Source organism: Lissotriton helveticus, chromosome 1_1 (genome assembly GCF_964261635.1).
Source record: "Lissotriton helveticus chromosome 1_1, aLisHel1.1, whole genome shotgun sequence".
Taxonomy (NCBI): domain Eukaryota; kingdom Metazoa; phylum Chordata; class Amphibia; order Caudata; family Salamandridae; genus Lissotriton; species Lissotriton helveticus.
The window spans coordinates 1,134,829,768-1,134,846,796 of record NC_136057.1 but is presented as its reverse complement, the minus strand read 5'-3'; positions in this window follow the sequence as shown (position 1 = coordinate 1,134,846,796).

Below are 17,029 nucleotides of genomic sequence, written 5' to 3'. Positions count from 1 at the left end.
CCACTACAGCGCTCTGGCAGAGGGGCAGTACAACTTCTGTGGTCTCTGGGTGCTCTTCTTTGGCAGAGGGTCGTCTTGTTCGTTCCCAAAGTGATCCTAAAGATCTGGGGTCCGGGCCCCAGTACTTATACTCATAAATCCTTTGTCCTCTGATGGCAGAGGGTCCTTTGCCTTGTCTGAACCAGTTCCAGGTGGATTCTGCCAGTGCGTGTCCTCTTCCTTTGTTGGGCGGGCCAGGGTCTTGAGACTCACCACGGTGAGTGGAGCTGACGTTGTGGGAGATGGCCCAGCTCTATTCAGACCCAGGTACCTACTCCTCCCCACCACTCTCTGGACGATCAGCCTAGTGCGTCACGCCCTACCTCCTGGAGTCCCCCCAGCCCTGTCACTCGCAAACCCAGACACACAATACCCACGCTAGCAGAAGCAGACTGGATGATCAGGCAAGAAAATACAGTCTTTCTAACAGGGGTATTTTCAAACACACAATGTTAAAATCAACTTTCCTAAAATATGCAGCTTATCATTCTGAGTTCAGGCATACTAAACTCAATTCCCTACCTGGTTCCTTGGGTCAGTTTAGGATTATAGGGTGCTACAATTCAAACTGCCCAGTCTGGCCTGCAGGGAACAGGTACCCTTGCAATAGTAAAAAACGCGCTTGGGTGTAATTCACTACCAGGTCATGCCACACACTTCAGGGCATGACCTGCCTTCTACATACAACGCATCCTACCCGTAGGCCTTCTGTAGGGCTGTCAAACATGTTGCAGAGGGAAGGTTCACAGACCGAGTCACACAGTGGCACAGGCTGCGTACGGCGCTCTGCGGTGGCAGGCCCGAGTCATACTTTACGAGCTGCTCTGGTGGGTGGCACAACCGGTGCTGCACTCCCACCAGTAGCTTTTGAATTACAAGCCCCGAGCACCCCTTGTGCATGATAAGAGGGTCTGAGAGTAAATCAAATACACCAATCATGGAATCACGAATTAACATTACTTAACTCAGGGATCACTTGCACTGCGCACTGGACGGCAGTGGCGAAGTGCCCAAAGCGTCTAAACCAGCAAACATCAAAAAACAGAGGAGGCAATCCGTCAAAAAGAGGAAGGAAGACCCACGCCAATGGTGCCAGGTCTAACAGTATTCATCATAGCTTTCGGGAGAGCTGAGAGGTGACTAAACCTTTAATTCTGGTACAACTGTTTGAGGGGCTGTATTACTTGGTTTGAGACTATGCACCAGCTGTTTCCCTTCCCTGTATTGGTTATCTGCAAATTCCACATTTAATAACAGGCACTAGCATATAGGAGATTGACTGCTCTCTAAACATTCTTTTCGATTTCTTAATGAGAGCTCCCAAAAAGGGGAGCATCAGTCAGGTCTAAAAACTAATTTTTTCCACTGAATTGGCCCATCGGGCAGATCTCTGTCAGCTTAGGTCGTTACTGGAGCAGGCACCTTGGTTCAGTAGTAACAGAGGATGATATTAGGCTCAGAAATGTTCTTGCATAGTGTCCTTAACATCTCACAAATTAGGGTCCGCCACATCAAACACGTTCATGGTTTTTATTGTACTCCTGATTATCTATGGTTAATGAAGCTTAGAGGAGATAATCATTGTTTCCAGTGTGGGGACAGATGCAGTTCATGTCTTTGCGGCGTGTTCAGCCCTATGCAGCTACTGGGATTTTGTTTTCTGAAAACACTGATAGTATTTTACATTTGGCTGTGTGTGTTATTTGAAATTAATTATGCTGGGGCATTAATCTGCTATTCCTCCAAATATTGCAGTGCTATATTTGTTCTCTATCTGCTTGGCTAGACTTGTTCTGGCATGCTTCTTGCTTGCAAGTATGGCCCCAAGTCCACAGGTGTGGTGGATGAATTTTTGAATATATGTTTCTTGGAAATGTCTTTGTTAAATAATGATGTTTAAAGAAGTAGTTTGCGAAAGGTTGGGGATCCAGTTAGACTCTGGATGGGTGAGACATTGGCATCTTTCTTGATACTTTCTCCCACAACACTTCCTATTATTAGGATTGTTTTTGCTATATCATCGTCTGCATAGCCTTATTCTTTGCTGATTGGTTGTTTTTCTGATGTTATAATATTTTGTTCTGTAGTAAAGATTATGTTCTCCAATAAAATTAATTAAAATTTTAAAAAAAGAATTACAATGTACAGGAGCAGAATGTTACTTGGGAATGGTGATTTGTGGGTGTCAATGATGACGCTACTCAAATTGTACCTGGAATCTGGAAATATTTTTCATATTTTACATGCCTTCTAACTTCTAACATTTACTGGAATTTGGAAAATATTTCTATATTTGTCTGGCCCCTGAAAAAAATGGGTATTTAATTTATACAACTGGTATTTGCAGAGAAAAAAACACCAGTCATTTAAACATGCCCACCAGATTTCCCATACCCCAAAGTATTATCATCACTTGCCAGCATTTCTTTCTCATCACCCATGTTTTCTTTCCACGAGACCGTGATTTGGACTCTCTAGGCCTGATTTCAATCTTGGCGGATTGGATAATCTGTCACAAATGTGATGGATATCCTGTACGCAGTATTACAAGTTCCATTATAGCCTATGCAGTTTGCAATATGGCGGACAGGATATCTGTCATGCTTATGATGGAGTATCTCTGTCTTCTCCCTTTTCATGCAATTATCACTACCTCGTATTTTCATGTTTCCTGTGGACTAGATACCGTAGGAACCATTGATTCACGGGTGGATCTTTATCAATTTACAGAAACCATACAAAAGGCATTGTTCATCACCCACCTAGGTATTTTTTCCTGTTTTTCAATTCCTAACCTAGATTGAAATTCTTTCAGCCTCTGTATGCCTGAAGCCATTCTTCCAGAAACTGCTGGTAGTTTATAGGCTCAATTGCATCCATTATGAGGATAGATCCCAGAAAGGTGAAGCTCCTTCTCTTAGAATTCCAGTCATTCTTCCTTTCTTCCTTGGAACTATTCCAACGATCTTCAGAAGAGCAAGTATTCCCTAAAATATGCACCCTCGCACAGTTTTACTAATATTTCATGCAAGGAAACTTGCAGTGTTGCACTGCATGAAAGAGAGAGAGCAAAAATGCACCATATCTACTAAGATATGGTGTAAGGAAATGCGTCTTTTTGCATGATCACCCCCACAATGTTTGGCTAATGCTGTTGGTTTTTCAACTCTGGGAGTGCATTGAGGCCTGCTAACCAGACCCCAGGGCCAGTATTCTAACCCTATTCAAAAACTAATTTAAATTTGATTCACCCAATCTGAAAGCACTAACTTATTTATAAGTCCCTAATATATGGTACCCAGGGTACCAAGGGCATGTAAGGCAGAGTGTTCACACAGGACTGAAGCGCTGTTAGTGCCAGCCTATATATGACAAGAGACCAAATGGACCCCTGCATGCCAGTGCAGAATGAAAGGGTAGTGTTTACACTGCCAGTTTGACTTAGCCATTACACCGAATGGCAAAGCGTCCTCTTCCCTTAAGGATATATGTAAGTCTCTCCTAAGGCAAGCCTAAGGAACCCTATTGCAATGGAGCTATATATACTCAACACACATGATTTTTAATATGTTCTAGAAGCAAAACTTCTAAATTGTTAGTTTGATGTGGAAAGGTTTGAAGCCCAATTGGCGAACACAGGATTACCGGCTGACACCACAGCCTGGCTAACTTCTGAATGGGACTACCTAGCAGGGTCCAGTAAGGTATCAAATTAATTGTGGCATTAAATCTGATCTGATGCCCAGGCCAGATTTAAAGTTACTATTAAAGTTAAGTAACTCTTAGAAAGTTGCCACTCTTCACTCCAGCAAATACAGTGGCCTCACAAAGGCCCTGACATATGTACAGGTTTCTGACCACCTTGGAAGAACTTTGAATGATTCTCAAGTCAGGGAACAAAGGCAGTTTATGCAGAGTGAAGTATTACCGCCTCTACCAGGATGGCCACTCAGGGTTTTAGCCTGAGAGGCAGACTTCAAAGGTGAAGCCGTCTTTGAAGGGCTGCTTGTCACAACATACATGAGAAGGATGTCCTTTGTTCCTGCGGACAATTAGGAGATAGAGCCAATGAATGGAAACCAGTGTCCAAACCGGTTTTCCCATGGCCTGTAGCCCACTGGGAGCCACACCTCTAGGGCAGGCTACCCAGCCCTTTTCTACAAAGGAAGGGCTATGTCATTTTGAAGGGATAGCCAGATGCCTCACATCACAGAAAGTATTCACTAGAGAAGAGAGGACCCAGTAGCCCATTGGCTAGTGACTGGGTTATCCCCTCAAGGCACTTTACAGTGACAAGTGGGGCACCCCTGGCACCCTACCACTTAGTTCACATGAGAGAAGAGAAGAGGAGGGAAGGGCTGCTCTGCTGCCTTTTACCTGCACAAAGAGAGGCTGCATCATTCTGAAGGCGGCAGCTGTTGCACCTGTGGTGTAGTGAGACTGAGACTGTGCTTGCGGCTCCTGACAAAGGGAAAAGTTGATTTCCCACTTTCACCAATGGCAGTGACTCTGAGGATCAGTCTGCTGATCTCCTGAAACTAGCTCCAGGACGAGAGCTGAAAGAGCCCAAATGGGCAAATTAGTAGCTACAGCAGATGTTTTGCCTCTACCAGTTGCCAGACATGAAAAAGAGACAACCCAAGATATCCCAATCTTGCACCCAAGTCTGCTGGACCTGGTAGATCTATCAGAGTCAGATTCAGCCCACTTACAGGACACCAGCCCCCACAAAAGAGTCTGCTTCCAACCGTGGTGCTACAGGATCAGTAGTGTAGCATCAGCTGTCCAACTACTGCAACTTAGAGAACTTCAAGGAACCCCAATCTCCATTGCCAAAGCTGTCCCACGACACCCTTGGTCATGGGAACCACAACTGAGACATCCCTGTCGACCTCACCACAACTGGAGCATCTGTTTTAGCATCTTTGCCAACATTCCTCAGCATCTGGGCTACTCCACTGACTTCTATGGTGGCTGTGCTCTAAGAACACTCTGGTGGCCAAGAAACTGCCCAAAGTATCAATACTGGCCCCCTAGACCTCCTCCCTGACAGATTTGGTTGCTGAAGTAGGGCTGGAATACCCGCTCTACCTGTTTCAAACTTTTCAAAAGTTTACAAACTGTTTGTTGACCACAGCTTGTTTGTGGTTGCATTTAAAAATGATAAAAACCTCTAAAATGTGTATCTCTGGAACCCTCCGGTAGATTTTAATGATCCTGGTCCGTATAACTATTCATAAAAGTATCTACTTTTATAAGTTGTTGTTGTATCTTACCTTTGGTGTGTGATTTTCTTATTTCATTGTTCCTGTTAAATGCTTCCCACTACGTTCCTTTACCAAGTCTTACTGCTCGCACCGACAGCTACCCAGGGTTGAGGTAATGTTAAGTAAACGATACTGACTGGACCCAAAATGGTATCCGTGAGTGTACTCCACGATAAGGACCCATAGCCATATAATATAGTACACCAAGATCCTCACATATGGTTCACTTCTGCTGTCTCATTGCGCAGGCGCACAGTGTGCTGCCTTGTGCAAATGCAGTGACCTTTGTACCATGGTGCATAGTTGGCTGCTTTAAGGGTGGGATTGTAAAAACTATCTTTTGGGCCTATTCCTGTGGACTGTGGAATGTAGCACAGAAAGAGGAAAGGAGAAGGAACAGTATTTCTCTTGTTACACCTCTCAGTGGTAGATGCACCATTCTGGCACAATCCCAAGTTTACTGCCTTTAGTAAATCTGAGATTGCATCAAATTCCATGGATGGATTCATAGGAACGTCTATGCTCCACCCATGGAATGCCTAGCACAATGAAACATAATGCAACGCAGCACAAGCTGCTGCACTGTGATACATTTATGTACAAAGTCAAGTCAAGTCAAGTCAAAAGATCTTTATTCGGAATAAAAGAACATCCATAAAAGTACAAACAAAATACATTTAAAAAAACATTCAATTCAATGACAATTGGAGAATAAATCTGAGGACAAACGAGCATGATCAAATTCCATTTGCAATTTCGCATCTATACAAGATTTGTCCCTTCATAAAAAAGAAAATAAGATATTTTACAGTACTATTTAAAAAACGCTGTTTTAAAAACACTTGTTAAGAACACAATTTTAAAATCCATGATTAAAAAAGGATGGCTAGCACATTATCATAAATTTATCTGCATACGCATGAATTTTTTTTTATTGCAACAGGATAAAACAGACAGATTAAAATTCTCTAAAATACATAATCGAAAGTGCAGTGTGAAAAGGTTATACCTCAGTATTTAAAGTGGTTCTCAGTCTAACAGCAGCTTTAAGAAAACAGCTCACCCTAAAAATGACTTCATCTGATCCCAATAATAAGAGGGACCGAGATGCTAATTTAAAATTAGTCAACCCATTTTTTCTGCAATAGGGCATAAGATAATGTCCAGTGAGCTTTTTATAGAAACCACAAAAGAACAAGAAATGCATAAGATTTTGCTTCATGTCAGGGTTACAAGGGCAATTTAAAGTTTCGAGGTGTTTATTATATCCCAGCGGGAAGTTCAGTAAATTAACTATACTCCCATCTCGGAAACGAAACAGTAAACCCCTAACCCATCTGCCAAGATGCAGGCGCAGATATCTATACGGTAGGCCAGGTTGTTTGGTGTGCGGTTCAGAATAGGCCAAGTATTTTACAACAGTGCATTTAGTCAGGTTCTTTCTATTACGCTCTTCACTGTATAAATCATACAATGCCCTTAAAGTGATGGTCTTATGGGAGCGATTTATTAAGTTTGGTGATGTAAACAGAGAGCCCAACCCTACACTTACAAGGCACTCTTTTACTGCTTTCAACCATGGTATGTGGTGTCCCCTATCACACTTTAGGCAATCCATGATAATTTCACGCGTCAGGGTAGCAGCCGTGTTATTCCATATCTTTATCCAGAATAGGGCTGGTCTGGATCTCACGAAATCCTCTATGTATGGAATATTTAATTCATTATGACATACATGATTGGGTGAACAAATAACCCCCCCCAATATCTTACGGCAAAATCTATTTTCTTCTCTTTGAATATGGGAGCAGTTGGTATAACCCCAAACTTCTGCCCCATAAGTGCCTGTACAAAGTCACTCAAGACGGTGCAAATCGCCATTTGCATAGCTTTGTAAACCTCATTTAAGGACGTGCAATGCTTTGCAACGACTTGTGCCATGCAAGGACAGTGCAAGACCTCGATTAATCTGTCTCCTTTTCGTATATAGCACTGCAGCTATTTACCTACTGCTTTGCGCTCCTTGATTCCTATGGCACCCCGAAGCGGCCATCTAGATGCCAAGGAATTTAATTGAAGTATACAAATAAAATACAATAAACCAATAATTAAAGCCCTTCAATCTCCTCTTTATATACTGGGTAAGATTTCATTTAGAAACAGCAGTTAAGTAATAATGACATGTTTTAATTACACATAATACTGGAGCCTTGCCATTTCAAAGTGATATAAATATCAGGGGCCTTATTTATGAAGGCCTTGTGCCGCCGGTGCGCCACTTTTAAAATGGGAAAAAGTGACGCACCGGCGGCGCAAGGCCTTCATAAATAAGGCCCCAGGTTTTACCAGATTATCTGGAGGTACTATCATCCAAATTAGTGGAAATCAGTTTATAGATCTTGGAAGGACTAAAAGGAGGTGCGCTTCCCGAAATTCATATCCGTGGCCTCCAGACTGGTCCTATTGTCAGTAGCAAAGTGTTATCACTCTGAACCATCTTGCCTGCTATTAGCGTGCTTAATAAAAGGAAGAGTCAGTTTAATGGCCTGAGTTCTATGAACGGAATGACGTCCCTGTATCGCTTTCTAATATCAGGTGTGGCTAGGTTGTCATTTTGGAAATTGTTCACGCAATAGTGAAATATTAAAAAGCAAAGTGAATAACGCATTTAATTGCTGCCCCTGATATGACCTTAAAGACATATGAACCTGGTATGCATTACAATTCCAAGATGTTTTGCTCTTTGTTCTGTTAAAATGACACCAAAACAGAATGTTCAATATAATTGCTATCCTGAAATATTCTCACATAAAGCCTCATTATCTTTTATTCAAAGTGACTGTAAATAAAACTTAAGCTAGTACTTCCATTCAAATCACAGACACACCTGCCAGTCAATGTTTGGTATGCATTTCTCGCACCTTTCCGTTTTTATTTGGTCCCCATTTTTTCAAACAATTCCATCAGCATTTACTGCACGATATTTCTCTCTCATATCAACGCTGTAACATGATGGGGGCTGTCAAGTCGGACATATGTTCTATTTGTAATGCCTTGGAGAAATAACTGAAAGCACACTTGTGGAAAATAATTGGAAATTCACAAGGTTAAACTATTATGTTCAATTGTAGGGTACTTTGCTAGCGCAGAACGGCCTTTTTTCTCTCTTTCTGAAATGAAAAATAAAACAGCTAGAACTTGTGTGTAAAGAGACCCGCTATCCATTCCGCAGTAGAGACCTCCAACAGAGACATAATACATCTAATTTATCAACGTCAGCTACTGTGCTAATCTATCCAGCCAGTGTCAAAACTCGGGAAGCTCCAATCAGTTTGTTGTACCGTGCAGTGCACTAAGACAGATGTACAAATGAAAAAAATCTGCCCCAAAACAATGCGATGGAATGAATTTATGATCTTATAACCCACAGGTAATGAGCTTTTGAGAACTATGAAGTATCCAATGGCCCCCATTTTGTTTCCTTCGGTCAGCATGTTGTCTCCCTACAGGAGAATAGAATATCCAATAGATTATTTTTTATATTTGAAAATGAATCGGTCTGTGCACCTTTTATTAGACTGATCTTACAAATCAACATCTGATGAAACAGAAATTATTGTACATTAAATCAAGAGCATCATTTTGAGCTTTTCTTTCAATACTTTGATTTAACTCTCAAACACGGAGGGCCTTCTTTATGAGGAATTGGCATAGGGCAGTGCTGCAAGTCTTCTTGCTGCGCTGCCCTGCGCCATTTTGAAATGGCAGGAATGCACCGTATTTATTAAATACAGTGCATTTCTGTCCTTTCCCCTTATGCTGGTGCACAATTTGTTGCATATCACCAATGTAGGCACCCTTGCACCATGGCGCAAGGGTGCCTCCGTTGCAGGCAGGATTGTTTTTGTGCAGGATTGAGCACCTTCCTGCATAAAGCAATCTGAGAGGCGTTTTCCTCTTCTTGTGTGTGCTGCAGAATGCAGAATGCAGCACACATGGAAAGAGGATAAGACGAGGAGAACAAATAATATTTCTCCTCGTTATGTCTGCTCTGGAGAGCCGTAAGGTGTAGGCGCTGTCGGAGGTTTACTTGATTAAGGAACTCTGGGACACTGTCAAAATCCATGGGTGCTGCGTGGGAAAATCCACCACAATGCTGATGGAATGCCTCATTGACACAGAGTAATCCAAGGCAATGACGTGCACTGCTTTATCTTACTCGATATCTATGAGACCATGCAAAGCCGCACAGAGTGGCTTTGAGTTGCCTCATAGATATAATTCAGAAGCTTGTGCTGCGGGAGTGTAAAAAAAGTGACGCTCCGGTGGTGCAAGCCTCTTATAAATATGCCCCTAAATCCAAGGGGCCTCATTTATGAAAAGTGACGCATCGCTGTGTGAAAACAGCGATGCGTCACTTTTCACTGCCCCCTCCTTGCAACACCAATGATGGGTCATATTTACAGTATGACGCATCATGGCGCTAGGAGTTACAGATACGTCAGTATTTCTGACGTATCTGTATGGAGCAAAAGTGACGCATTGCTGGGGTGTGTCACAAAAGTGACGCAACTCCAGCAATGTGTCCTTTCACATGGGGCAAGCCCCATGTGAAAGGGCCTGCGTCAGTCTTACGCCTGCTGTGAGGCAGGTGTAAGAAATTGACGCATTTTTGTCCAAGAAGTGGCGCAGTGAAATCTTATAGATTTCACTGCGTCACTTCCATGACCCTTTCTTGCGTCAGAACGCCCCCCCCTGCAAACATTATACCTGGCGTGGGTATAATGTAGTGTGATGTATTCCTATAGGTCCTGAATCGATCCCCCTATTCCTGACCCTATTCTGGTTAGTAAACTAACAAGTTAACTAGTAATCAGCCCATGAGGCAGAAAATCCCCATGATGCAGATACCGTTATCTGACGCAGTCACACTACGGCACAGGAACGTGTTATCTGATTAGGTCATAACGCTTGCGATCTAATTAGACAAGCGATATTCCTCCAGCCCCTGATAAGGCATACGGAGTTCTCATAACAAATCAAACCTATGACAACCTGGGCAAAACCCTGCGGCCATTGTTTTGATTTCACCGAGAACTTCAGTAAAAGAATGTGCTAACTCAATCTCGGCACCTTAAAGGTATAAATATTACCGATATTGCCCTATGCAAAGACACGCGTGGTGACGAGACGGAGCAGCCATACTTGCCGAAGCGAAGAGCAGAGCAGACCCCGCTGGCGCAGCCCCGCCTTCCTGACGCGCTGAGACGCGCTGCTTTCTCCTGCCGAGAATTCCAGCCCCGGCGTTTCTGGGCAGCCCTCGTAGGCAGCCTGGAATATCGAGACCAGAGAGAGAGATACCATCCCTCATTCATCCTAACTTCCAGGTACAGAACTGAATAACCCCTCACAGAGAATTCTTTAGTTATTCACTTGGCAAAAACAAACTTAACTTAAACTGTAACTTTCTATTCCCGCCCACGTATTAGGCTTAGGTCAGGTACACGGGGTAGGCGTATTTAGAAACACCAGTTGAGTACGTTTAGTCAAATGTATATGTGTATGTAATATATTTTATTCATTTTTAAACATCATATGGCTTAGAAACCATATCAATGTTTTTACAGTATTATTTTATACTATTGCTTTTAATGTATGCACTTTACTTAACTATAAGTATTGCAATAATATCGATCCATTTCTCTTGTATGAGAAAAGAGACTGATCAATAAATAACACCTTTTTATTGAACACGCTCGTCTCTTCCTTTTCTCTACATTCTGATGAGACTAAGAATGCACGTACTGACTGAGTAAAATAAATTGCCTTTTGTTCACACGACTCTCGAGATATACTCTTGATTAGGGGAGAGCAAAGTTGTCATGTTCTATGGTTGTCAGAAACTAAATCCCTTCTTGTCTAATCAGGGGAGTTAATTCTTTCCTGAACATTCGAGAAAGTTTCTAGTGAACTCTGAGCTAAGCTGGCAAACCCAAAACTTTAAGTCTAGTATCGACAGTAGTAGACCTAGTTAACGTCTGGTCTAGGCCTTTACTATTGTAGGTATTATTCCAATGCGCAGAGCCTATTGGGATGATAGGAACTACACTACATGGCGCCCAACGCGTTTGGAAAGGGCGATAAAACTAACGTAAGACATTTAGAGTAACTCAGTCGTGCTTTCTCACTCAGACCCCTTTTCCCATAATACTCCAAAGACGTCTGGAGTGGGTGAAAGGTAATATCCGCCAGACCTCGCAGGAGGGAACTCCTATGTATGGTTCTTGGTATAGTCAACGTTGAAGGATACACAGTTCCAAAATATTGTGCATCTAATCTTTGTTTCCACAAGAAACCTGATCTGCAAACAAACAAAATAACCTTTTGGACAGTAAAATGTCAGACAATGAGGATGAAAGAGAGGCAGTTAGATTAGCAACTGAACTCGCAGTAGCTGACGCTACCATGCAGGCTGCAGACGAGGATATAATACTCATCCCGGTCATCAAAAGGAGATCTATAACTTTAAAACTTATAGAAAATGGACTGACACCTAGAGGTGGCACAGTCATATTCGTAATTGAGGCACACGAATATCGGCAGACAGAGGTATACTATTCATGGATACATTTTCCAGCAGCAAATGCTGTAAAAAAGTACTTCCACTATTACAAAATAGAGGAACCTCCTGAAACGTACACTCCTTTCGAGGAGGTGGAAGTACCACTCAAATTTCAAGAGCACCTGCTCTTATTTGATGGCGCCCTAAAACATAACAATCACATCACCAGGCTCGGTCCTTTAGGTAGACCAGGAGCAACGTGGCCGGTCCTAGCCGGATACACACCACATCCAGACATCGAAGGGATGTCTGCAGCAGAGCTGTTAACACAGCTAAAACAATTAATAAAAATACATAGACAATTAGTCCAATATGTGATGCGGACTTCAACAATTCAGCCAGCGATTAAACTTCCACAGCTGACCCCTCACCAGGGGAACACAAATAAAATTACACCACAGAACATCCAGTCCTGTCTAGGGAAAGTACCGGCTAAACGGGAACAAATACCATTCTGGTTGGCACAGAAAATCACCCAAATAGAGGCGGTGTTTCCTGACACCACCCCATTAGAAAAACACAGGATTCTGACTATCTGTCTCCCAATGGGAATCGCACCACACATAGAGGACTGTGACACTTGGGGTACAGTCTTTGCTTCCATCTATACAAAAACGCACGGTGTTCCATCCATTTCGGTAATACCAGATGTGCTAAAACAAATTCAAGATGAATATGGTCCAGAACCCGCTTTAACTCTTGGTATGAAATTACTGAAAGACTTCAAGCAGGTCTCGGCTATACTATTAGCCAACATAAAAGGAGAAGCAGCAAACGTGGCGATCCGCCAGAGGTTAAAAGAGACAGATATAGCAGACCAACCAGCTGAAATAGCCATAATCATAGAAAAATCCTATGAGGAACTAGGCAGAGATAGTTTAGGTGGGATACCAGTAAAACCACAACTGATTGAAAGTCCTGAAAAAATATTTTATAACAATAAATCTACATCACCAAAAAAGAACTGGGATGGAAACAAACAATCCAATCCTAAAGAAAAGAAATTCCAGTCCAGAGGAAGGTCTCCTAGGCGAAGAGAAAAATCTCCGAACCAGAGACACAGGTCACCACAAAGTGACCCCTCTGGGAATAGATATAACCTTACAAATAGGGATAATATAAAAAAGCCTGATAGATATCAAGACATTGATACACGTCCCTCTCAATCTTTTCAGACTTCCTCGCAGAAATCGGAAAGAAGAGGACGATCAGAACAAAGAGAAGAGCACGCCAAGTCCAAAGACAAGGAACCTGCTCAGCTAAAAAAGAAATTACAATTTCCAAAAAAGAAGGTAGCCAGTATCAAGGTAGTTAACAATGCCGAGAATACTGAGGACACAACTGAAAAACGGGGAATGGGCTCAGACAATGCTAGACAGCGCAGCAGAAGTGAGCATAGCTCGCAAAGTCCTTATGAATCATCTGGAGACAGTGGACACGAATGAATATCTTCAAGTGGAAACTGCGGACACCAGAGTTAGCAAACCTCACAAAATATACGAAATAACATTGCATATAGAGGGAGATAAGACTAGGAAAATAAGGGGACTATTTTGGGATAATCTCTCCAAGGGCTATGATATCCTTCTAGCTGAAAAAGACTGGCCACCAGAGTTTGTAAGGGAGTGCCCTCATGGCGAAGAAGTAATTATGCCTGCCTTCTCAAATCATATTCCAATTCATAAAAAGTACACACTTGCCAGGAAATGGGCAGTGGCTCTAGCTCCTGCTTTATATAAAAATCACGTGGGATGGGATGAGGACTCTCCTCCTCACAAAATCCAGTTAAAATCACAACCTACTGCACAAAGACAGTACCCAATTAAGCAAGAAGCTAAAAAACAGGTAAATGAAATACTAGATCAGCTAGAATACCAGGGGGTGATTGAAACTTGCACCTCACAAATGAACAACCCTTTGTTTCCGGTCTCCAAACCAGACAATTCATATCGTCTAGTTTTGGATTACCGACACCTTAACACATGTTGCAAAACTTTTGCAGTGCAAAACTCACACAGTGCTGCACTAATGAATAACATAGTGCGCAAAAAATACAAAACAACCTTGGACATCTCTAATGGATTCTTTTGTCAAAACATAGCACCAGAGAGCAGATATTTAACTGCATTCTCAATAAATGGCACTCAAAAACAATTCTGTCGGTTAGCCCAGAGGTACAAGAACAGCCCGGGAGTATTCTCAGCGAGAGTAACAGAATTACTACAACTATATGACGATGAAGCATTATCTTATGTCGATGACATTTACTTAACAGATGATGACTTGGAGACTCACTTGAAGAGAGTGAACACCATAATACTTGGGTTCGCAGCAGAGGGTTACAAATTCAACTTTAAAAAATCTAGAATTGCCCATCTGACAGTCCTATTCTTAGGATATGAGTTATCAAGTATAGCTTGGCTGACAATTTTCTAGAACTAGAAGAGTTGAAAAATCTAGAATATGAAAGAATATTCCCTCTGCCAATCGATATGCTGCCTTTACGACATTACGCCTGTGTAATTTATACAGACGGACATGCTCAACCTCCCGTTTGGGGAGAACAAGCATACAACCCCACATGTGGGATTACAAAAGAAGTGTGGCGCGGAGGTAAACTAAAACCTCTATTAACAAAAACACACTCAGTAGAAACTAATTCAGAACAACAAACTGAGATAGTAGCTTTGAAAATGGCGCTAGATAATGCGGATCGCGAATTCCCGACACTTATAGTGTCAGATTCATATTACTGCGTCAAATCATATAACAAGGATTTGCAGACATGGATTCAAAACGGTTACAAAGATGACACAGATGCAACAATAAAGCAGAAACTGCTCTGGGAACAAATAGCTCTTTTGAAAAAAGAACTACCAAAGACTCACGTGACACACTCACTGAGTCATCAGCGTGATGGCGTTCACGTTGCAGGGAATTCATTGGCTGAAACAGCCACAGCGGCAGCAACTAAATCGGCTCCCGTAGTTCGAAAAAAGCGTACATTAAAATACATTGACGGTGAAACAGTGCTGGCAGTGAAAACGTCATCTAAAGGCGACTGCTCGGCGTTACCGATCAATTATCCACTCAATTATACATACTTAATCGATGCAAACTCTGTCCCTTTTGCTCGAATCCCTGGAGTGGGGGATAGGGTGATTCCAAACATGGACAGGAGAAACTTGTTAATCGCAGACGCACATATGGGCGAGGGTCTCAGACACCTCAAACTAAAAGATTCTCTGAAAGAATTACAATCACGGTACTGGTGGCCAAGCATGAGTCTGCGTCACACCATGTTTGTAAAAAACTGCCCAAACTGCAACAGAGATCGCAGTGGGGAGAGAAACAGTTTAATACCTCATCGTTTTACTCCGGAAAAAATCAAGAGTAAAAAGGAAGGGTTGCGGTTAACATATACAGGCTAGTTTCCACTTATAATGTAGATCACCAGCACTCGGCTGACGTCCGGACTGTTATACAAAGATTTGCGAGTCTAAATGGCATATACGCTAAGAGCATGCTACGTTTGACCATTGTCTTCACTCTAGCACTCCAGCCTGAGGGGAAACATGACCAAATGAGCATAGTCCAGCGGGAATCTTCTCACTTCCTTCCTGAGGGTATGGGATGGTGTAAAGAAAAAACCAAGGCATAAAGCAATCTATAGCGGAAAGGGTATTCGGTTCGGGAGCTGGGTGGGTCAAACATCTAATAAGTGTCCAACGTAGTCTAAATAACTTGCCAAGAAATTCTCTGAAGGGATTCAGTGCGTACGAATTATTATTTGGAACTAGGATGATGATCTCTGACATTGATAGTCAGACTTCAGTGGTGAAAGAAAAAAGCTTTGATATCAAAGACCGTTTGGCTATTTTGCAGGACTTAAACAAAACAAGAAAAGACCTGAGCAACATAAAGTTGAAACAACAGCCAACAACCACTGAAGAACCACCACCTGTCCCAGCAAGACCTGTCTGGATTCCAAAAGTCGGGGATCTAGTCAGGGAGAAGATCGCGGTAAAGAAGGAATTTGGGCCTTCTTACAGAAAAGCAGTTCCTGTCTTGTCTGTCAACGGGACAAGATCAGTTGTACTACCGCCACTTGCTGGAAAAAAGGAGAACCGAGTTGTATCAATCGACCTGGTAAAACCACAACATGTGGCCGATAACAATCAGTAGGCCAAGTGGACTCCCAATAAGTAGCAGAACACCTAGGTTTGCTACCAGTACAGAGGTCCTAACGAAAAGGCTCATCACATTCGAAACGCCTACAGAAGAACAACAAGGACTATGCAACAATGCAATAGAACTCAGACCTCTGAAAACCCAAATAAAAACATTTAGCAGGGACACACCAATCTATAATGAAGTACCAAGTGAAAATGCAAGAAAAAGAAATCCTGAACCAATTGGAACAATTGACAGAACTGCATCCGGCTACTTCATAAACTTCGATGATTCCTCTGAAGGCTTCAGTGAATCAAAAACACAGCCATCATCAAAAACCTTTAAAGATAAAGCTAAAGAACTTTTGAAACAACTGAAAGAAACATATCTGATTTCTCCATGGATTGAATTTTGGGTGGGTTTTGGTGCATTTATCCTCATACTTTGGCTCATCATGGTACTAACTTTGGGACGCTTCATTGAGGGAAAATATGCTAAAATGGACACAGCAAGTCAGAAAATCAACTTGATCCTCAAACCACACACATCTTCACACGTCGAGAAAAGAGAACTTTCTTCAGCCAACTTCACAGCCAATCCGATACCTGGTGGGCTAGCCTGGGACAACACTGACTATGAAATTTATGGTCCGGTCGAAATCCTGAAATATCCACACCAAATTAAGATCTCATTGAGTGACTTTGCAAAACCAAGCTCATTTGCTGATGATTGGGACTTCGAAAGCATTAATAATATGATGTCTGACTTAGTAATGTCTGCTAAATTTACCAAACATGATTATTTGCAGGGTTCTACAAATTATGATAGTATGTACTGTTATAACCATTATGGTAACCATTTTCTACATAAATCTGCACAGCCTAGAAATGTTTTAAATTATAATCAATGGGAACATTGTGCAACCCCT